This window comes from Manis pentadactyla, chromosome 12 (genome assembly GCF_030020395.1).
Source record: "Manis pentadactyla isolate mManPen7 chromosome 12, mManPen7.hap1, whole genome shotgun sequence".
Taxonomy (NCBI): domain Eukaryota; kingdom Metazoa; phylum Chordata; class Mammalia; order Pholidota; family Manidae; genus Manis; species Manis pentadactyla.
This window is the reverse complement of record NC_080030.1, coordinates 43,997,020-44,021,222: the sequence shown is the minus strand read 5'-3', so window position 1 is coordinate 44,021,222 and position 24,203 is coordinate 43,997,020. Positions and strand designations below refer to the sequence as shown.

The window sequence follows — 24,203 nt, the reverse complement described above, 5'->3', positions numbered from 1 at the left end:
GGAAAACAGCACAGGTCTATCACGATCCGGCTGTCACAGGATCTCTCATCGTTTCACCTGAATGACTAGACTCTCTTAGAAGTGGCTTGGTGCAGCAATCTTTCCAAATTTGTATACATCACTTGGAAAATGTTGAGAATTATTTTGTCACAAATAGAATATCTTTCTTCCTGTTGAGACATCTTTCTGAAATGCTGATACATGAGGTGGGGTTGGGGCAGGAGTATGTATTATTAACATAATCTAACATCAGTTCTGCTACATGAGCCCATAATGCGACTTGGCTGGAAATTCAAATACTGCAATAGCTTTTCGGTTCGGATGCATTTCCTTTTTCTAAGGGCCCTATGCAAATCTCACAAGACTGTTCAGACTCAGGAACCATTACACAGAGAAAAGCACCCCCTAATCGTTTCCTTATCACAAATGTCCTGCCTGCTCTTTGCTGTTAGTAGATGAGCTGTTAGAAACTAAAAACCCTGACATTATCATGAGGAAAGCAAAGTAGTTCAAAGAAAAAACAATAGAATACAAAGTTCTTCGGTGAAATGTTGACTTGGAGTGTAACATAGACAAAGCAGTTATTCATAAATCTGAGGTAACATTCTTTTAAACTTTATTTAAAGAAATGCTATAGTAGCTGAAACCAGAGTCTATAAGAGTTTCCTTAGCATGTCATTTTTTCCTCCAATTCAGATACATAGGCTTATTATAAAGTTCTTCAGAATTCATAAGGTTTTCCATTTTATAATAGCAAGCATTTCAACATTTCTTTTAGAAAAAAATGGTTAGAAAATTTTTCTAGTAAATAAACCAATAATCAGATCTAGGAATATGAAGATTATTCGGTACCTGTCCTCACCACTGCTCCCAAGCAATCCAAGTTGTTTTCTTTTCTTTTTCTTTTTCTTAATTTGCATAGAACTTAATTTGAGAGAACTAAGAGGAAGGGAAAGAAGAGGAGGTGCTATTCTACAGTCTATAAAATGTGGGCTAAACAGTCTTATTGAAAACTGTGTGCTGGGCCTCATGCTCCTGCTCCTGGGTTCACCAGGCAAGAAGAAAGGGGGTGGAAGATGGGACTCTGCATACTCAGAGATGTGAAGTCATGAAAGACTATACCAAGTTAGGATCTTAATTGTGTAGCTTGTAAACTTTTTGAGAATAAGAACTCCTTTTTAACTGGAGTATCTTAAAATGTGACTCTCTATACAACAGCAATTGTATTTTTGTCTATTTAGCTTCCAGACCATGCTTGGGACCTACCAAAATCACTAACTCCTGACAATAACCCTATAGTCCCTGGAATCAGTTCGCTGCTCCCGCCCCAAGATCTGAAGCTGAGACAGTTCTTTTCTGTTCAGTAATGGGCAGTGTTGTGAGTCACAGAGCCCTTCTGTTGCAAATATGATAAGCATTAGGCCCCAGAGTCCCACAAAAGAGTGGGTTAAATTAAGGATTTTCAGCCACCTTAGTGCAAAAATGGCTGCAGAGCCGAGGGGACTTAATGTCTGGATACAATGCAGATCAGGTTCAACAAGCAGGGGAGAAGAGTGACAGGACAACGGGAGGAGTCCTCTTGTACCCTAAAGCCTTGTGTACATGGAAGTTTACAGTTAGGGGAAGAGTAAGGCAGGATGGCAAAGCAAGGAAGAGGCACACCTCCATCTCTCTGCCATCCCACCACACCTGCATTTCTGCCAAGAAACCCACTGCCAACCTAAGGCCAATGTTGCTCTGATTTCTTGTCTGCTTTATACAGCCCTACCCATCTTCACATATCTTTTGTTACAGATACACAGAATTAAGTGCCATCCCTCAATTATGCCTCTCCCTCTCCTGCTTTTGTTCATGGTTCCTCTCCCTGAAACTCTGCCTCCACCTCCCCCATCCATATGCAATATTCTTGTAACTGTCCCTGACGTTTCCCCCTACTTCTGTCTCCTGAAAAGTAATTTCTCCTCCCCCTAAGTGTCTACGGGGTTTATTCCCATCTACTTATTCCCATCTACTTGTATTGGTGCTATTTATATAGCATAATCTTTAAACTTTCTGTGAATATGGTTAATGAGCATTTGACATGTGGCTAGTGCAACTAGGGCTTGAATTTTTTGTTTTGTTTTATTAAGTTAAATGTAAATATAGTCACAGGTACCTAGTGGCCACTGTAACAGACAGCACAGCACTAGACTAAAAATCTCTTAAATGTAGTTCAGAGATTATATTTTACTTTATCTCTGTAATCACTACAGAGAACACCTGAAAGAAATGGTCTATTTTATTCCCTCTTATTTTCTCCACAGAGCCTTGTGATTAATAGGCATTGAATATTTATTGGATCGTTAAATATGGAAATCACATTTATGAAATTTGTAAGCAAGGGTTCCTAACTATTTTTGTTCCAAATTCAAGTAGATTAAATAAAGAAGGAAAAGCTGAATGACCAAAATGCCTGTTACTGAGAAACAAATGGCTAGTTCCCTTGTAAATGGATCTCTCTCTTTACCTGTCTCACAGCTTTCTTCCTCATAGTCAAGTAGGGGAACTCTCTGCAGTTTAAAGTTCTTTGTTTTTTAATTTCACAATAATGTCAAACTTATTGAAAAATTGCAAGAACAATACAGAAATTTCCATATTCACCAAGTTTTTTAAATATTTAAACATTTCTTAGAATTTAAAAACAACCCTGTAGTTGCCAAGGGCTGGGGAAGGACAGGGAATTAGTGTTTAGTTAGGTATAGAGTTTCAATGTTGCAAGATGAAAAAGTTCTAGAGATCTGTTGCACAATACTGTGAATATACTCATACATTACACTTATATATATATACCCTTACATACTTACACATGTACATATACATTAACACGTTTATACATTTTATTTAAAAATATCTAAGATGTTAAATTTAATGTTACATGGAGTTTTTTTTACCACACACAAAAAAAGGCACACTACCACCTTCAAGCATGAGAAGGGTTAAACCCCTTGAAAAACAAGCTATAATTTTGTTGTAGACTCCAGAAAAGAAAATATCTTCTTTTATCCTGTTAATTATTCTTCTAGTAACTAATCTGTTCTTGTATTTTGGAAACCTCTTTTTAGAAGTTCTTCTTTATGGGTCATTTTAAATTCCTTTTTTTTTTTATAAGATAACCCCTTTTTCGTCATATTCCAATCTTAATAGAAATAAAATTTATTCTTCAATGAAAATTATAACCTAGATACACCATTTAAAAATTTTACCCATCTCTCTCTCACTTTCAGGTGTGTGTGAGTGTGTGTGAATAATTTATTTTTTCTGAATCATTAGGGAGAAAACCACATACATAATATTCCTTTACCCATTAATATTTCAGTGTTTTCTTATGAACAAGAATATTCTCATACATAACATATTCAGGAAATTTAACACAGATACAGTACTTTTATTTACAATCCATATTCCAACTGCATCAATTATCCCAATAATGTCCTTTATAGCAATTTTTTCCTCCAGAGAAGGATCCAATTCAGGGCCACATATTGCATTTAGTTGTCGTGTCTCTTTAGTTTTTTAATCTGCAGCTTTGTTTTGTCAAAGGACACCGAGTGTTTTAAGAACACAGGCCACTTACTTTATAGAATTTTTCGTTACTTGAGTTTGTCTGATGCTTTCTTATGATTAGATCCAGCATAAAGCTCTTCAAAGTTGGTGCAAGGATGTGGTTACATATACCTTCTCTGCCAACCACTCATCTTTAGACTTAATCTATTTACATCTATCATATTCATAAGTTTACAAAGCATTGTGTTTCTATTAACATATGTACATATACATTTCATTAAATTCCTATAAATATTTTTGTATAAAATACTTAATTCTACCATTTCAAAAGCCGTCATTGGTTCTGTGCTTCATACTGGTTTTAAAGACAAGTGAAATGTACTCAATATTCAATTTCCCAAAATTCACCTCAACAACTATTTTAACATTGTGCAGAGGGATAATTCCTCAGAGAGGACTACTGTAAAGTATTAAGGTTTAGTGATTTATTACCTACCAGCGAAAAGTTAAAACTATAGCCTTTCCATTTCTTAAATCCTAATTAACTTTTACATCTCTTAATGACATCGACGAGAGAAAAATACTTAAAATCTGTTAAGTAGTGGTACTTTTGACTTCTGAAGTGGTAAAGGTTTTGAATTGGTGCTATATTTCAAGATTTCAGGTATTTTAAATGATGAGTGGGAGGAAAGGAACTGAGAAAATCCCTTAATTTTGTAAAAGTGTACTTCTTAAAAGATGCTTTATTAAAAAAAAGGCTGTCACTGTACCTATAGTGCTCATACTGGAAAGAGAAAAATAAAAATGGCTCTTCAGGATTTTTCTGAGGAGTACAAATTGTTTCAAGGAAGAAACTGGCAGGGATATGGGCATTTTGGACAGGGACAGAAAAATGCCGGAGTGTTTTGGATATCAAGAAAGCGCTAGAATATTTAAACCTTTTACACTGTGAGAACTGTCTGAGTGTTTACCTTTTTTTTCTCCGTAGGGGGAAATTAAACAAATATTTCTTTAAGAAGATAGAAACATAAGTCTCTCCTTCTCCCCCCAAGTTATAGTGTCTTTGGCTCTGCTTCCAGGACTTCTAGGAACTTGCAATTAAAATAAAATCGAAAGAACATAACCCTTGCAGCATTAGATGTTTCTTCCTGGTGCTTAAGAAAGCCCAGAGCCCGACACTTTCTCAATCTTGAAGCTGGGAGTTCGAGGCTTCTAGGACGTCACCCGCACACTTTCGGGCAAGCCTGGTCTCCAGCACGGCCACCCCGCCAGCCGGCGGCCTCCGGGCCTCCGGGCTCCGAGGGGGGTGTGTCTCCGGCCCGCGGCGGCCAGACACCCGCCTCCGCCGCGCGCCCACCTGCTTGCTCGGGGAGCGGGGGGTTGCAGCGCCGCGGCGTCGAGACCGCCCCCAGCCGGAGCTCGAGGGCCCCGCTCCGCGCGGCGCCGCCGACCTCCCCGCAGCTCCCGCAGCCAGCCTCCGGACGAGGAGGGCGGTCGGGAGCTGGAGGTCCCCTCTCCCTGCGGCCCCAACTGCTGTCAGCCCCCGTGGGGGGAGAGCCTGCACTCTCTCCACACGCGCGCGCACACACACACCCCTCCAGAGTGGGAGGCCGGGACTCTACAGGGGAGAACCCCGGGCCCCCCCGGCCGTCGGCGCCGACGCCCCCTCTCCTTCGGCCCTGGCGGCGGCCCGCGCCAGTCCGCGCCCCTGGGCAGCCTTCTCTCTCCAGCCGTCGCAGACGGGCGTGGAGTCCAAGCGCATCAGGGGAGGGGTGCAGGGCGGAGAAAGAGCATCCCCGCACCGCTGCCGCCGCCGCCGCCGCCGCCCGGCTGGAGGAGGCTTCGTCACGGCCGCCGCCTCAGCAGCGGCCGCAGATCTCGCGGTGTTTGCCGGCCGCTGCGCCGCCATATTGTATGACAGTATTTTGATTTGCACTGGGCTGGCGGAGCCGCGACGAGAGCGAGCGAGAGCTGGGGGGGGTGGGGGGAGGGCAGGCGAGCGCGAGGGGGTGGGGGCAGAGGGAGGTAGGGAGGCCGAGTGAGCCGGAGCGGAGGGACGGGGAGCGGCGACGCCACCCAGCCGTCGTGTTTGATCTGCAGCCGCCGCCGGCGGGGACCCAGCCCGGCCCCCTCCCCTCCCCCTCAGCCACGAGCAGCGGCGGCGGCGGCCGGAGGGAGTTGGCGGCGGCGGCCGCTCGGAGGGGCTGAGCGGGGAGGGAGGGAGGGCTGAGGTGTCCCCCCTGCCGGGTGGAATCGGAGGCGGCGGCGGCGCTGGCGGCGGCCGTGGTGGTGGAGGCGGCGGCGGCGGCGACGGTGGAGACGGCTGCCCTAGTGGGAGAAGCGGCGGCGGCGGCGGCCGAGGAGGAGGAGGGGGAAGCGGCGGCAGCGAAGGGTAAACGGACAGCGCTGCCGGGCCTCGGAGCGATCCCCAGTCCCGGCTCTTCCCCCAGCTCCCCGCACCCTCCCCCTTTCGTCTGGTAGGGGCTCTGCTGACTCGCAAGGCCCTTGCGGGGCGTCCGCTTCTTCCTCCCACTCTAACTCCGTCTCCTTCCTTCCCCCAGTGGCGAGGCAGAGAGGGAGGCCCCCCAAGTCTTCCAGGCCGGGTGGGGGTGGGGAGCCTCGGGCCGGGCCTGGGCTCCGGGGAGTAGGAGGGGGAGGGGGAGACCATTGGAGTCGGGCGCCGGGGAGAGCCCCGGGCGGGGGAGGGTGCCCGCGGGTGGGCAGGGCCCCTGCCTGCGCCGGTGCCCCCGGCCCGCCCCTCCGGCGCGTGTGAGACGGGGGTGGGGGAAGGAAAACTTTATGGGGAACGGCAGTCGGATAAAGATGACTTAGGGGCGAGGGTGTGGGGGGAAGAGACCCGAGAGTGAGTTATGTGGGGGTCGTGGGGAGAAAGGCGATGCCTTTCCAATGTTGGTTTTCTGCAGCCTCCTTGAAGTGGGGAGCAAGTCCGCTCTGAATGGGTGGCCCCCTAGATTTCACAAGAAAATAATCGTTTTCTGTCCGATCAACCTCAAACCGTGAGATTGTGGTTGTGTCAGGGAAGCTGAAAGGGTCTAGATAGTGCCGAACAGGTGACAGGTGTATCTTTCTGTTGCTGATGCTGTGGGATTGCTCTGGCAGAGTTGTATTCCAGAGTGTCAGAGACCGTGTGAGTTTGTATTTATGTGTTTGGCCATGTTTCCTTCCATATATAGTTAGTATTTGAGATGTTAGATTTCCATTCTTCAAGTCAGCTTAATTGTTGCGGAGAAATTCCTCAAATGTTTCCGATAAGAGGGGTTTCTAGAAGAGAGGAGGAATTTGCAGCTTCACAGGGGTTTCTTGATAGTCCATGAAATTCAGGTCCCCGGTGCAAGGCTGTTTTAAGTGCCTTTATTCGTTGGAAAGTTCTTGAACACTTAAAGTCATATTCAAGGCAACAGTGAGGCTGTATAATTTTGCATCCATTTTGTCTGTTTTGGGTAAGTTTGTAAAGTGTCAAATTTTAGGGTCAGGTTGATTCACGTTTTATAAAATGAATTCGTTTGTGCTTTAGCTCACTCAAAAGAGTATGTTGCTCATTATGCAATTTCACATTTGGTCGGGAATTTCGGTGGGTATGGAATAGAATTTTTGCTTTCAGTTTTTAAACTACTATTGCTCACCACACTCTTCGGTATAGTAGCAGAGTATTGACACCTTTTAAAAATAGCTCTGAATTCTTTATAACAGTGAAATCGTGATTGATTTTAAACTCCGACAGTCTGAAACTTTAGATTTTGAAACCATTGCGTTTTCTAATAAAAGAAGACATGCTTTTCATCTTATTGTATGCTTTGGCTGAGCACTTAAATTAGAAACAGTGGGATGAGTTATTAGATAAAGGAGCTACACATTAAATTAGGGCCAAGTTAGTTTATAAAGGATCCTATCGCTTTTAAAAAACCGTGTATGGAACAAACATATTAAATGATGGTACTATCGGTGTGTTAACAGGAAATAGAACAAAAATTCCAATGATTCAGAACTTCTGTCGGGGTTTTTTTTTTCTCCCTTCAATCTAATCAGTTTCTAATAGAGAGTGCTTAAGATCTAAATCTTTAAGGGATCAACTGAAAATTGAATGTGTTAATTAATAAGTCATCCACTGAATATATGCTCCCTCGTTGCAGTTTTCTCTGGAGTGCTTTGAAATATTTTTTCCTGAGTTTCGAAGTATCCTCAAAGGACAGTGATGAAATGCAGCCGTTCAGCCCTCTCTAGAGAACTGTCACGCAGTAAAACCTGTGCTTTTGTAATTCATTAAGAAGGGTAAATGATAACGTGTCTCATCTGACAGAGATTTCCTGAAAAATAATTACAACTTAAATAAGCCCCATTTGATTGAAATAGCCCCTATGTTTGGTCCTCTCTTTAATGGAAAAAATGTTTGCCTTCAGCTAAGGATATTGTTTAAGACTTGCATACTGTTATTACAAGTAATGAAATGAGGTTTTTAAACTCTGCAGTTAAGTGGATACTAGCTATATCCACAATTACGTCACTATTGAGTATTGCTTCTTTAGTATTAGTAACACATTACACTTGGGTCAGTTTCTTAACATGACTGGTCTTGGTGTCTTGACAGAAGTAAAAGTTTATTCTACCTTTGGAGTTTTCCCTGTAAGGAAAATTCTCAAAATATTGCTTAGGATGAAATGTACGTATGTATCTAGGAGCATACTGCATTTTGAAAAATAGGTGTAACGTATACCATTTACATGAAACTGAGTGGGTTTCATGCCAGAAAATTCCTTAAGGGATGTCTGAATTTTCTAAAACAGCATTTTTTTAGTATATAAACTGATCAAGACAGAGTTTATTTTTTAATAATCATCAACATACTTTAAAAGGGAATTTTTGCCTTATTACACATGTTTTGAAAAAAGTTCTGTAAATTAAATTGTTATTCAGAAAGGCTTCAATTCCATTGTATCTCTACCTGGCCAAGTTCCCGTGACCCAGAGGAGAACAGTAGTAGCATTTTTCCTTTGTTCATGCATGGCATCCTTATTTGATCTATCTAAGATTGGGACTCTATAATAGAAGGATTATGAGGTAATAGCAGGCAAAGGTGAAGAATTGGGGCAAAACAGTAATAAGAAGGAGAAGACAGGGATAGGGGATAAGATTCTGGTAGAGAATTAGATGAACAGTTTTAGGCAGCTAAGAATATGGAGATGTGGGTAGTGGTGTCTGTGAACCAAAGGAAGATGATCATGCTCAATCGTACTAAGGAAATTTGCTCTGAATCTTTAGACTCTGACAATCTATTTATGTTACCTTATTTTAAACCCTCTATTATGATGATAAAGATTTGGAGACCCTAAAATTGTATGAAAATTAAATGTGTTATGCTCATATTTATTTGAACTGTGGCTCATATTTCCAAATACAGCACTTTTAATACTACATTTTTTATTATTCTGATCCTAAAAAATGATGAACACTTGCTTAATCAGAAAACTAAAATTCCTGAATAAATACTCTTAGGGATAGCCAGTTCTGTGTTTTTTACATTGTCTTTAGTCAACCATGAAATTTGATTGTGTTCTTGATAGAGTCAGAAATTAAGAATGGCTGTCTTTTTCTAGGTTTTCTAAGTATTCCATCCCTCAAAACACAATATTTGGTACTAAGTAGCACTACTAGCCTTCTAGCATTAAAGTTACGCATTCCACTTAGACTTTTCACATTGATATTTATTGACTCATTTTACAGAATACAGAATATGCTTAGTTTCTTATTTCTTAATCCTCAGAAAAAGAATGGGCTACTGTTAAAAACACAGTAAGAAGTGTCAGCTGACAGGTTGATATATCAGGAGATCTAAGTCAGAATTGCCACAAAGTAAAATTGTGAATATTAATATCCATAAAAGGTCTGTATGAAAATTGGTGAAAGTTTTGGCATTAAAAAGTGCATTTGTTCAAAATATAATTTATGTAGACCCCCTTATTTCCTAATGATGCTTGGTAAATGAGGCTTTGCTGAATGTGTGGTTTTGATTTGCCTTGTAACATTTTTAATGTAAAACATTAATAATAAATCCTACTGCATTTCTGATGATCTATTCCAGGTCAAAATTTGGTATCAAGAGGGTGATAAATTTATTTTGACCATTAATATGTTCATATCAGCCTTTTCAGTGTTTCCTGCATGTATAAGAAAGAGAAAGTAGCTAATATTTACTTAAATACCTACTGAGTGCCAAGCTTTCATTCATTTCCCAAATATATATTGAGCACTTAATGTATTCCAGGGCCCTTTGAGATGCAGCAAATGGCAGCAATGAATAACACAGACAAAATTTCTGCCCTCGTACAGTTTACATTTTAGTGGTGGAATACACAATAAGTGAGTAAAATGTAGTGTATCTGGGGGGAAAAAGTACTGCAGAGAAAAATAAAACAGAAAAAGGGGTTGCATATTTGCTCATTTAAAAGCTGCACACTGGATATTACCATTGATTTCAGATGTAAAACTATCCCATACATAAATTTTTTTCTTTGATTAGGAATATACTTCATAACTTGGGAACACTGTTATGTTTGTACTTCTGAATTACAGTTTCAGTTAATAGCAATTTCTTCGTTGTTAGTATTTCCTAAAAGCTGCTTTGGGGCTCAATAGAAAATTTGGGGTCAGCTATCCTGCTTTGATTCCTGGTTTTGCCACTCATTAGCTTTGTGATTTGGGGTCAGTTACAGTTCCTTCTCTCTCTGAGCTTGTTTCCTTCTCTATAAAAATATTACACTGTAAGGCTGTTGTGATGATAAATTGTACATTGTGTGTAAATTATCTGACATACAGAAGGAACTCAGTAAATGCAACTTTTTTGTTTACTTCCTATCTGGAGTTGTGTAAAACCAACATGGTTAAAAGTTAGTAACCCCTCCAAGAAGCTCTCAAAGCACTGTGTGGGACATTGTTTAATAGACATTCATTTGAATGTCTAAAGCAGTTTTGTGTGATAGCGTAAGGTTAATTGAAATGCACTGTAGTTTATACTCACTGGTAATTTCTGGGGGAGTTTGTACACAGTCAATGTGATAGCAAGAGTAAACCTGTGGTCTTTTTCTGGTAAAGGAACATTGTGACATATCTTGTCATTTGTCAAGATGAGCTTGGATCATCTTGACAAACAGGATGATAGACTGGATCTCAGCATTTTGATAGCAATACAAATACTCCTATTCATGGAAATAGTCAAACATTTAATACTGTGCCTGGCATATTGTAAGTATTCAATAAATGTTCTCTTTTGTCATTATTTATTCTTTATTATGTGAAGAAGTGTAATCCAAAAATTTTACAATATTAAGGAAAACTTTTACAAAAATAAAATAATGCAAATTGTGGATGGGAGAGTGGAATAAACAATCAAATTGCAGTATTTGTTTTTCACTTGTAGACTGGGAGATCAATACTGAGCTGCTCAAGGACAGATGATGTCTTACATTCCTGCAGTCTTGATTTCACCGTTTCTTCAGTGAAGCCTGGTCTATACTTAGGAGTTCAGGTGTTAAGTGTTGATGGTTCTTAGTGATATTTTTCTGTGTATCACAATTCTTTTTTGTGGTAAGCACCTTCTCATTTTGAAAAGTGGCTGCACTGGACCTAAGTCTTTGAATCTCTAGTTTTAAGCACAGACTAAGATGTCATGCAAAGTCTTCTGGATGCTTTTTTTTTTTTTTTAAGTCTAACCAAAAATTGGAAAAATATCCTAGAAATCGTTTATTTGTAGCAGATTAGCATTCATGAATCTATTATTTCAGCGAAGTTGTTGACATTAAAGTGAATAGCAGTTCTTAAAAGCAGAGTAGAAAAATAATTTACACATGATTATATGCTCTTAACTAACTTAAAAGACAAGATTATCTTATCTATTTAAGGCAGTTTCGGTGAAATGTAGATTTATACTTCAAGAATCAAATGGCTCAGTCACTTAGGTTCCACTGATGGGAATATTGGTGTTACCACAGAAAAGGAAAAACATCCATCCCACCCCACCCTACTTTAACAGTAACCATTTTTCATGTTTTTAAGTCTTAGCAGCAGCCAGCTTTTCCCTGTTCTGTGGCAAGTTATTCTCTGCCTAATGAATAATAATTTTAGTTCTCCTAACACTTAAGTCTTCTCTCAAGTTCTAAGACCTTTATTCATTTACACAAAATATTTCTTAGCTTTTTAAAAAATTCCCCACAAGGTTGTATAGGAGCAAACTGCTTTATGTTCAGATTTGGAATAACACAGTGTTGTTTTGCAAATGAGATAGAAACACATACAATTGATAGTTTGATAATACTCTTGTGTTTTTTGGTTTGTTTGCTTTTAAACTGCAGCAACCTACTCCTGGAAAGGGACACCACTGCAGAGTGTCAGTTTGAGTGGCTGCAGAAAGTCTAATTTGTCTACAGACAGGTACAGAATAGATGGGGGCATTATAAGAATTTGTATTTTAATTGCCTTATTAAAGAAAATGGCATTCGTGTTTCACTTAAGAAAGAAAACCCAAACAGTCTAAGTCACAGAAGCCAAAAATAAAGTAGAGCTTGGAAAGGTCCTACAGAGAAAGACACAGGGAGGAGAAGCAAGAGTAAAGAAATACAGAATTTAACAAGAGATTTTGCTGAAAATACATGAATGTTGATTGCTATTAATAGAAGTATTCAAAATCTGTTAAAGTGTGTGATCCTGCAGTCTCTCACCAAGCCTTGCCAACATTAAGTCAAAAGCATTGCCAGATTCACAGGTATATTACAGAGATTAGTGCTACCGTCAAATACTTGAAAGTTTCTGGGGAGTAATTCTTCCCGTTTAACTTGCCTGTTTGGCTGATACAAAAGACAGGTTCTGGGAGAATGATAATAAATTATTGTTCCCCTACCCCCAAAAAATGTGTGGGAAAGGTAATTTTCAATTAGTAAATTATACTCATTCCCTCGTTTATTAACTGTACTTCCATCTGGATTATTAAATAATCCTCAATTTTGAGTTTTAAAGTTTTACTCTAACAGTTATACTAAGGAAAATTTCTTTTGACCACTAATATCTTACTTGGTCTCAACCTTTTTTAATGTTAGCAAAATTAAGCCCATCACAAGTTTGCTTCCTGTCAGTTTGCCAGTTGGGCATGCCGAAAATACTGCTGGTTCATCAGTATAGAGCAAATGGCAATTCAGTGAATGATTTTCCATTTCCTATCAGTGGGAGAAAATACTTACCAATGCAAACAAAAACTTGAATCAGGAACTTGACCTTGCAGAACATGGTTCTTAACACCAAGCAAGTTTTGTGTAGTCAGAGAGGTCAACAGAAGCTATAATTCTGATATGAACTGGAGAGAGGAGTAGAAGGGAGTTTATCTAATTTTAATTCTCTCAGCAACTGAATAAAACAGTTTTTTAATTTCAATTTTTTAACTTGTCAATTTGCCAGTCTCCACCACTTTAACTAAATATCTTAATTTTAACATGTTGGGAGTGAATGATGGGTAATAAGAAAACACTCTGGGCTTTAAAGTCAGATGAGCTGAAGTTCAAAGCAAGTTTTATTACTAACTGTAACTGTGATCTTAGGCTAATTACTCAGGCTCTTTGAACCTAGGACTTGACCTTGGAAAAGTAGATGTGTATCATAATACCTACCTTGCATGATAGTTTTAACTACATTATCTGTATTTCTTATGTTAGCTAGCCTTGTATTTCTTATTTTACCTAGCACAGTACCTTCCTGGAACCTAGTAGGTATCAATAAGTAGCAGTCAAAATGTAAAATATATCCTACAATACCCTATGCTTTTCAAGGCAGCTTTTCTTCCCTGTGACTTTCTTAAATTAACTCCATTTTGAACATCTTCCATTTAATAAGGTCTACTGTTTTTAAAGTATTAATCTTCTAAATAGAACAAGGCAAATTCTTGTTCTAGTCACATTAGAAATGTAACTTCAATTTGGTATTTTGCCTTGATAGGTTTTTTTCCCTTCAAGATGTACCTGTTCATTTTTCCTCAACAAATAGAATGAGAAGGAAATAATTTCTGTTGTTTAATTCACTGTGATTCTTTAGACAAGGGATGAAATAAAACAGGATTATTTTTTAATCACAAAATAAGCATGCAAATTAATTCTTTGTATTTTTCTTACTCATTCTTGTGGGAAAGCCCACATTTTCAAATTGAAAGTAATCTACAACCCATAATTTCATTTTTTTGTATGGAAAGCATTAGACAGTAGCTATGGATCAAATTTTGAAAACACCTCAAATATGAGGTTAAATACAATACTGTAAAGCTTGGTGCCACTTTATCTTTGTACTTTGTAAAATGATCTTTGTACTTTTTCTGTTTTAAATTGGTAGTTAACATTTTTTCAGTTATTTCAGTAATCTTTTTTATGTCCATAATTCACATTCAAAAAGGATATAAATTTTCCAGTGTTTATTACTTGTGTATGTGTGTGTTCTTGCTTTAATTTTTCCTAAAAGTTTTTGTGCCTTAATCCATTGACTGAGCTGGTGTGATTATTGCAGAGTGTTTTGCTCTACTAATAATATTAAGTGTTCATATAAATAGTATTTTAACATATTAATAATATCATATTTTATTGATCACTTAGAAACCTTAGAACTCTTCTGTTACTATAGTAATACAAATAACTTACTACTGAACTATAAATCCAATTGCTGTATTTACTTTTAAATGGTAAGAAAAGTTGCCTGCATTTTAATAAGTATCTTTAGAACATTTTGTAGTATGTATATGAAATCTCTTAAGTATAGTCTTACACATGTGCAGTTTTGTGCAGTCTAAAAAACAGCACAAATAGTGATGGAGATTTAGCCATTAATCAGCGGATAAATAATGTAGTACTAAAGAGAGAATTGTGAGATGCCTACTGGTTATTTCAGTCTTATTTTTAAAGCTGAATAGTTTTGTCCTTTAGCGAAGTCATCACATAGTGTGAAGGATTATTTATTATTTCTTCAAATCTATTATTTTGAAAACCTAACCTATTTTTAACATCCTTCCAAATGGGTCACTTAATGCCAATAGTAATTAGGTCAGCAAATTAATTTTGCTTTTTTTCCATTTGCAACAGTTTGTCTTTTTATTCAGTAAATAATCAGTTGCATAAAAATTTAAATTGAAGAAATATCCCTTTAAAAATCAATATTCAAATCGAGATATAAGTATAGGATAAAGATTATCCTTGATTACATATTCCTGACATTCTATGGACTATTCTGTCTTTCTGCTTTCCTTTTATGCTAGCATTTCTTGATCATAGATTTTTATTGGTGCTAAGTCATCTCTCTAAAATAGTTACAAAGAAGATAGCAGTGTAGCCAAGAAAACTTGCTTTTTAAAAGGAATTCAGAACAGAGTGTGTTCCATTTTGATCCTTGAGCATAAACTGTGTTACAGTTGCTTGGATGATTTTTAAAGGGCCATTAGTGACCTGATAAACAAGGGCATCTAGTCTACTCTTTGGAACTTAAGCAGATGTATGTGGGCATCACAGTTAAGTAGTTGCTAGAATTGAAGAGAAAAAGTATTCAAGGAGATATCTAAGGGATCATTGCCAAAAAAAGTTGGTGGAAATACAGATACTGTATATTTTCTTTGAGAGTATCTTTAGAATATTTTATAGTATGTATATGGAATCTCTAAGTATGTAATATTCTTTAATCTTGCTCTTTACCTTGTGATTAGCATGTACTGCTTGCCACCTTATGATGATTTTCTAGGGAAATGGAAAAAAAGTGTGGAAATGGGGGTTTCAAAAAAATTCCCATTTCCACATAGCCAATTCTGCTCTTTTTTACATATGAAAATGCATGGACATGTATTGGTTAGGCTTGCTTTTCTTCCCTACACTCCCCTCCCCCTTTGAGATATTTCTAGCTGAGGTGATTTGTTGGCCTGAGTGAAACATCCTCATTCTCCTCATGAGATTTTTCCCTCATGAACAATGGCATGAATTTACAAGGTGACTGTTAGAGCCGTTGCTGTAGTTCTGTGAGTGAAACAAGAAGTACTCTTTGGGGGAAGGTAGCTGGTTCATGGGGAAAATTGAACTGGTGATCTTAGCCAAACCAAGTTATTAGTATTAGTACTTCTATAGAAAGAAACTTCAGAGAGTTTGTTTCATATGCCTTCTATGTATGACACCTGTGCAGAATAGCTGGCTAACTCAGGAAATCTTGCCTGACCCATTTTTCTACTATTTTCATTTCTGCATTATTTATTAGTCAGTCGAATTCACTTAGCCAGTAGTTTTGAATTCATTTGGAGTTCCTGCTCTGTGCTACATACTTTGCTAGGTGATGGAGATGGTAAGATAGAAGTTCTTTCCCCCAAGAGACGCATCTACAGACCAGTATGCTATTCTGTACCAAATGAAGTTTCAGGGTTAAACATAATACACTTTAGGAATCTACAGGATAGTGTCTGAGTGAGAGATAAGGGGATATAAGAGAAGTCTTCATAGAAAGGTGACAATCTGAGTGTATGTCAGTAAAATTAGAAGTACAAGTTGAGAAAAGAGAAGCCATTTCACTCAGAACAACATGCATAGAGGATGGAGATAGGAAAATCCACATGTGTTCACTGAGTAGCTCCACAATGAATTAGGCACCAACAGTGGGTTATTAGGAAGTGAGGTAGAATATTAGAAGACAAAGCATGAAGATATTTGTACACTCTAAAGAAGCTTTGACTTCATCCCATAAATGATGAAAGACAAGTGTTTCACTTTCTAGAAAGATCTTGCTGCAGTTTAGAGAATATTTTTAAAAGAGCCAGGCTTGGTGGGAGAGGCAGGCTTTATAACCATGTATTTGAGAGTTGATAAGGAGCTGAATTAAGGCTGTGATTAAGGAGAAGAGTAGATGATGGATATGAGAAGAGAATACTGAGTGTGAAATAAAGCTAACTAAGGATCTTGCATGCTCTGGCTTGAGTACCGGGGTGCCTAGTGTAGTGCCTGCCATTCAGCAATACAAGGACCATATATGAGGGTCAGTAACTGGTCTGCTAGTTTTAAGCTTCCTATGGAGGGGGAAAGAAGATGGAACTGTATGCAACTGTATGTAGGGAGGCACAGAAAACTTACCTGATTATATTACATTTGAGCAGGTACCTGAATGAAGTGATAAAGGGAAAGCTTTGCAAATAGAGGTAGTAGCAAATGCAGAGGCCTTTAGATGAGAATATGCTTGCCATGTTCAGCAAGCAAGAAGATCGGTGTAGTTAGAACCGGGAGAAGGGTAGATGAGATCCAGTGTGTGTGTACTTGTCATGTAGCATTTTTAGATTGTAGTAAAGACTTCAGATTTTATTCAAGATGAGATAAGAAGCCACTGAAGGGTTTTAAGACATCTATTTGCCTTTTTTTCTTCTCACTTCTTAGAACATTTGTTGGTGGTTGTATATGTACAGTTCAATGTCATTTCTCATGTGTATAGATTCGTGTAACCATCACACTCAGGCTGTCGAATTAGAACTGTTCCATCAACACAAACTCCTTTGTGTTACCGCTGTATAGTCTTACCTTTCCCCCAGCCTTACCCTCTGGCAACTACTGATCTGTTTTCTATCACTATAGTTTTGGCACTTTGAGAGTGTTATATAAATGGAATCATACAGTATGTTACTTTTTGAGATTGCCTTTTTTCACTCATCATGCCTCGGAGATCCATCTGAGTTGTTGCATGTATCAATTATTCTATTTTAAGGCTAAGAAGTATACCATTGTATTTAATTTACCAGAATTTGTTTAACCATTCACTGATTGAAGGACTTTCGGTTTTCCAGTTTGGGGCTATAAAAATAAAACTGCTGGGAAAGGGAATGGGGAGGATGGGTGGGAAGGGAGGGATAAGGGGGGTGGGGAATAAAGGGGGCATTACGAATAGCATGTATAATATGGGGCGGGGGCACGGGGTGGGCTGTGCAACACAGAGAAGACAAGTAGTGATTCTACAGCATCTTACTACACTGATGGACAGTGACTGTAATGGGGTGTGTTGGGGGGACTTGGTGATGGGAGAGTCTAGTAAACATAATGTTCCTCATGTAATTGTAGATTAGTGATACCAAAATTTAAAAAAACTGCTGTGAACAGTTTTGTATATGTTTTTATCTCTCTAGAATAAATCCTCAGGAATGCAGTTACCGGGCTGTATGATAAATGTATGTATATTTAACCATAAGAAACTGCCACCTTTCCAGAATGACTGCACCATTTTACATTCCTACCAGCAGTGTATGAAAGATCAGTTTCTCAATCTTTGTCAGCATTTGGTATTGTCAGAATTTTTTTTCCCCAGGATGTGACCTCTCTTTATTTTCCATACCATCAAAACAGTTTCTTTGTAGGTCATGGAGTTTAAGGACTTGTCCAAGATAAAATTGTGAAGAAAGAAAAGCGGACTTTAGCAGCTCATTCTCTAACGATTGTTCCAATGAACTCCTAAATAAACTTTGGTAGTTACTTGGGTCATCCAGGTGGCTAACGCTTGAAGCTAACACAGCCACAGTGTGTCAGTATGTTTTGTTTCAGGCATTGTAATTGGTTTGTAGTGACATCTCAGCATTAATTTATATCTACCTAATGGCTGATGATGTTGAACATATTTTCATATGCTTCTCTGCTGTGTATACCCTCTGTGGTGAAGTGTCTGTTCAAGTTTTTTGCTCCTGTTCTCATGGGATTGTTTGTTTTCTTGTTAACATTAGTGAGTTCTTTATATACTCTGGATACAAGTCATTTGTTCAGTGTGTGAATTGCAGATATTTGTTGCTGGTCTGTGGCTTATCTTTTCATCCTTTTAACAAGGGCTTTTGCAGACCTAAAATATTTAATTTTCTTGAAGTCTGATTTATCAGTTTTTTGCTTTAATGGATTGTGCCTTTGATGTCAAGTCCAAGAACTCTGCTGAATTTTAGGTCCCAAAGATTTTCTCCTTATTTCTTCTAAAAGTTTTCTAAAAGCCTTGTATCTTGCATATATAGGTCTATGGTCCATTTTCACTTAACTTTTGTGGAAAGATGTGAAGCTTACATTGAGATTCTTATTTTGTCTATGAATGTCCAGTTGTTGAAAAATTATCCTTTCTCTAGTGAATTGTTTTCACACCTTTGTCAAAACCAGATGGCTATACTTGTGAAGGTCTCTTTCTAGATTCTCTTTCATTGATCTTTGTTTCTATCCCACCACATTGTGTTCATTGCTTTAGCTATCAAGCTAATAAGTTTTAAAATCAGGTATTGAAATCCTTCCAACCTAATTCTCCTTTTTCAGAATTGAGTTAGCTATTTTAGTTCCTTTCCATCTACAAAAAATCCTGCTGGGATCTTGGTAGGAATTGCATTAAACCTATAGATCAGCTTACGGAAAATTGACATTTTTGTTTTGTTGAGTCTTTCAATCCATGAACAAGTATGTATCTCCCTAGATTTAGGTGGTCTTTGATTTCTTTCATCAATATTTTGTAGTTTCTAACACAAATCCTATACATGTTTTTTTGGACTTAGATCTAGGGGTTTTTTGGAGAAATTATAACTGATATTGTGTTTTAAATTTTGTTTTCCAGTTCATTGCTAGTTTACAACAATATGGGTGATTTCTGTGAGTTGACAGTTTATCCTAGGACCTGCTAAACTAATCAATATTAAGAATTTTTTTGCTACATTCCATGGTTTTCCTAAGGTGTCTGAATAGAGACCACTTTATTTCTTCTTTCCAATCTGTATGCCTTTTTATTTCCTTTTCTTGCCTTACTGCTCTGGCTAGTACTTCTAGTACTATGTTTAATAGGAGTGATGAGGTCAGACAAGCTTGTCTTATTCCTAATCTTAGGGAGAATGCATTCAGTCTTTCACCATTAAGTGTATGTTAGGTCTCAGTTTTTTGTAGATGCCATTTAAAGTTGAGAAAGTTCCCTTTCTATTTCTATTTTAAGTGTCTTTACCATGACTGGGTATTTAATTTTGTCAAATGCTTTTTCTACATCAGTTGATAGGATCCTATAGCTTTTCTTTAAACTGTTAGTTGATGGTAACTTTCCTTTTTAAAGACTCACTTTGGCTGCTCTGTGTGGAATAAACTATGGGACTGGTACAAAGATGTATGCAGGGAAACCATATCAGAAATTATTGCAGTAATCCAAATGAAAGATGATGGTGGCTTAGACCAAGATAGTAAACAGGAAAAGGTGAAAAGAGGTCAGGTTTTGGATATGTTTCAAACCTTGTGTGGGCACGAATTGCTGATGAATTGTATCTGAGGGATTAAAGTGAAGTAAAGGATGACTCCCAACATTTTTGGCCCAATCAATCAGAGTTATGGAGTCACTGTTGACTGAGTTGAGAAAGACAGTGAAGTAGCAAGTTTGAGCTGGACAATCAAGAGTTTGTTTTTGGACAAGTTAACTTTGAAAGGCCTATTATTCATGTAACTGGAGATATCAAGTAGGAGATATAGAATAGAATTCTGGCAGGAGATTCAGGGTAGAAGTAGAAATTTGAGAGTTATCAGTTGAGTCAATGTATGAGAAATTATAGTGTTACTTATTAAAAACTGTAATTACCTTTTTATTTTTTACTGTAATTTAAGACTTACTAGTAAAAAAAACAGTTTTCTCCTAGCATGTCAAGAACTTTGACAATTTGGGTTGGTTCTTTTTATCAGCAGAATGTTATATATCTGACATTAAGTGTACCAGAAATTACCTGATTCAGAGACAGCTTGAGGGTTATATTTTACTGTAATATGTGTTTAACCATACTTATTTTATTAGTAGGTAGCTATAATAGTAGTATAGACACATGTGTCTTACTAATTTTTAGAGCTTTGTCCTAAATCTCTATAAAGTGAAGTAGGTAGGTCTTTGCATGTTGTGAAAGAGTTTGACACTTATTTAAGTGCCTGAATGGCTCTCTATGGCAACACTTCTCTTAATAGCAGATAAAACAGACAGGATGGCCGGAGAGACAGATCAAAAACAGAAATGCAAAGTAGCTAGAATAAGAAACTTAGATTTCTGACTTACAGCCAGAAAAAAAAATCAGTAAAGGGAGAGAGATGAGCCTTAGTTTACAGAGTTGGTAAAGAGACAGATCTAACTTCCTTCGCATATGTTTACTTCATATTAAGGTACTCCGGAAAATATTTTTTAGATGCCATGATCTTTCCTATGTTAACTGATGAATGACATTTTCTAATTGATAATTTGTATGTCTTTATTTCCTCTCTTGGAGTATTTACCATGTTGTGTTAAAATACTCTGTTTACTCTTTAGTTTCTCCCACTAAATTTAAGTTTTACAACATTAATACAATGCCTTGGCACTTAAGCTTTTTATAAATATTTCTGTATCAGTGATTCACACCCAGATACACACACACACAACTAAAGTTTAAGGCTAATAAACTTGCTTGCTTTTGAAAGTAAATGAGTTTTTGAGATTCCAGAGTATGGGTTATGGTCAGATGTCTTTTCTGAGTACTACCTTGATACTTTCAAACATTCCACTCCTCCAGAATATATCCATTCATCTCAACATTACTAGTGCCAGGTCAGTTAGGTACACATTTTGCCTTTTGTTATTTGTTTTTCTCCTAATGGTAGTGGATTTATATGAAATCATCTAAAGTTTGGCCAAGACGTCTTGTGCAGAATGGAATACACATTGCAAATAGTAGGCTGGGCTTGGAGTTTAGTCCATAGTAGCTTGCAAATAGTAGGCTGGGCTTGGAGTTTAGTCCATAGTAGCATGTCTCACAGGAGATTCCTGTGCACATTTTAAAAGAAAGTAATGTCCATCTATCTTCTACCTAGTCCTCACCATTTCCAGGTACATGATAGAGGTGTATACTAAGTTTCTCTTCAGTGATAATTATACTTAAAAAAGCATTTTCACAGACCTTTTCGTCTTTGAGCTTTATAAGACAAAAATACCTGGAGCCTTTACTCAGATTTACACACCAGGAGAACAGTTATTTTTGAAAGCCATAGTATTTTATTTCCAGATACACAGTGTGTTTGTATGTGTATGTGTATATGTATGTATCTTTTATACATGTATATATCATGTTAGTCCATGACAATGTAATGAAGTTATAGGAAGAATGGCTTTCTCTGGTATTGTTGACACCAACATAGTAAGAAGGTAAATTGTTTAGTGCTCTGTTTTGGGCAACATGAAGAATAAAGTGGTTGGGGGTATGGTATGCTGTATAAAATAATCCTTATTCTCTCTGGGAGAGAATATCATGTAGTCAGTTGAGTCTGGTAATAGAGGTACCTATCTCACATGATTATTGGGAGCATTACAACAAGTAAATACATTATAAATCATTTGGCCCAGTGCCTGTGAAGTAATAAATGCTTAATAAATGTTAGCTATTCATAGAAAACTTTTGTTATAAAATTATTACAAAAGTAATAAGCATTAAATTTTATAATAATTATTGTTACATCTCTTTGTTTGGCTTTCTTGATCCCATTCTTGCCTGCATTTTATCTAACTTTGCTGACATCTTTGTTGTAAATTCTTGGTCTTTAAGTCTCCTTTTTTTTTCAGGCCTGGTACATTTTACATTATTCTCTAGGTCAATGTCACCACCTTCTACTGAAACTCTGTATAGTATAATTAAACAAAATCTCTTACCTGTCTTGGGGAGGAAAGTGACATCTGTGATTTAGGAACTAGAAGGTTTGTTATTACCATGAAATATAGCTTAAAAAAGCCTAAAAGTGGGATTAGCCATCATATAACAGAGTATTTCCTTAACTGTGGTTGTCTGGGTGATATACCTGAACAAGGACATTATGGAAATAGAGAATGGGATGAATGCAAGAAATATTTGTGGGAGTAATCAGTGGGACTTTGCTATTGATCGTATGTGTCAAGGAAAGGAAGACCTGAAGACGCTGAGATTGCTGGCTTCAGAATTGCGCTCTGTTATTAATAATTTACATATAGATGTCTTATTGGGTGGGAGGCAGTGAGAGTTGAATTGTAGACAAGATTACTTTAGTTAGCTAGCATGGCATTGGGCAGGCTATTTGCTTACTTGTTCCACACCCATCCCTCCTCTTCCCCCTCAGTCTCCCACACTCAAATTCCATTGCTATTAGCTGAAGAACTTCCTTTAGAAAAAGCAACTACTTTTTGGTCATAATCAACAGTAGAGATTGAAATGTGTGGAAAGCAGTTCCTTGTTTCCTACCCACATTCCCATTATCCTCTTCTTTTGGACACTTTCCACCCAGTGAAAAAGATTATGTAGAGTAATATTTACCACCCTCACTATTACCACCCCACTCCACCTCCATCGTATTGGTAGGTAAATTTGGGGGGTTTTTAAAAATGAGATAAATGAGGCAACTTGGCAGAGCTCTTTGAAGAAAAGCAGAACTTTATGAAGTGTTTCTAATTAAAATATTAATGAGTAGAATAACAGTTGATTGTATCATTATGTGATAAATATTCTACATAAGTAATTATAACTTATACCAAAATGTATTTTAGATTTTATGTATAGAGATTTTTATATATTATTTATATACGTGTGTATGTGAGTCCACACATACTATGTACATTTTAATGTATTTTTTAGTAGCTCCAAATCTATTTCTTTATAATATTTTATATGATTTACTGGCTTCTGAAATAGGGACCATTCCTGCTGCCCCGTACTTAACCTTTTCTGAAAGATGGAAACAGCTTTTTGTTTCTGAGCTTTCGAATAAGTCCTCGGTCTAACAGTAAAGTCCTGTGTGTGATGTCTTGTTTTTTAACCATTGAATCTCTGGAATCTGGAACAGTGCCTGGCATGCAGTAGGTGCTCAGCAAATATTTTTAGAATGAATCATTGTTTTAAGCCTACTTTAGCAATCCTTTCCTGATTTACTACTTGGAATTCATTATTACCCAGTAAATAAGCTTCTGAATTCTAATATAATAGAACCATCTAGGCTTTGATGGAAGTGAACTATTAAATTTCATTTATAATGTCTATTGTAGCTGCTTAGTGGATTTTTTTTACCTTGTCTTGATGTATTTTCTGGTACTTAAAGTTGCCAAACAAATGATCTTCTAATATTTGATTTATTGAAAATAGTCATCTTATTGAATACATTCTGTGTGCCTATATAAAATATAGGCAGTCCTATCACAAGCATATAGCCCATGTCCCCAGAGATCTTAAAACTTAGATGAAGAGACACAGAAGTGGAACTATAAGAGAATAATTAAATGTTGGATCTTGAAACACTGATCCACAAGTGCAGTATGAGGTCTCGGAATAGAGAGATCCATGTGGGCTAAAGCAGCAGAAAAAGGATTCAAGGAGATGAAACTTGAATTGGCTTTGAAGAGGTAGGTAAGATTTTGATAAGCATCAAGGTGGAGAAATGACCTTCTAAATAAGCAAGGGCGTTACTTCAGTGTAGTTAGAAAAGAAAGCTGTGTTGAAAATGCTCACACAAGCCTGACAGGGCTCATGAGTGTGGAGACTAGTGGCAAAACTAGGTGGATTTAGTAGTTTTATTCAAGGCTCCATGACCCTGAAGGGGTCTAAGGATAAAATTTAGAGAAGTTGATGCATTTAGATGAGAAAAAGAAATCAC

The 24,203-nt window shown here is 37.8% G+C and overlaps 1 protein-coding gene across 4 annotated transcripts in view; it reads left to right on the top strand.

The window, feature by feature from the left end:
* The first annotated feature begins 5,550 nt into the window (after positions 1-5,550).
* The window catches only part of TAB2 (TGF-beta activated kinase 1 (MAP3K7) binding protein 2), a 79,147-nt gene continuing 60,494 nt past the window's right edge, over positions 5,551-24,203 (top strand). For all 4 annotated transcript variants that reach the window (XM_036906924.2, XM_036906925.2, XM_036906926.2 and 1 more), the window contains exon 1: positions 5,551-5,935. The gene's annotated coding sequence lies outside the window, so the exon portion shown is untranslated. The remainder of the gene's footprint in view (positions 5,936-24,203) is intronic.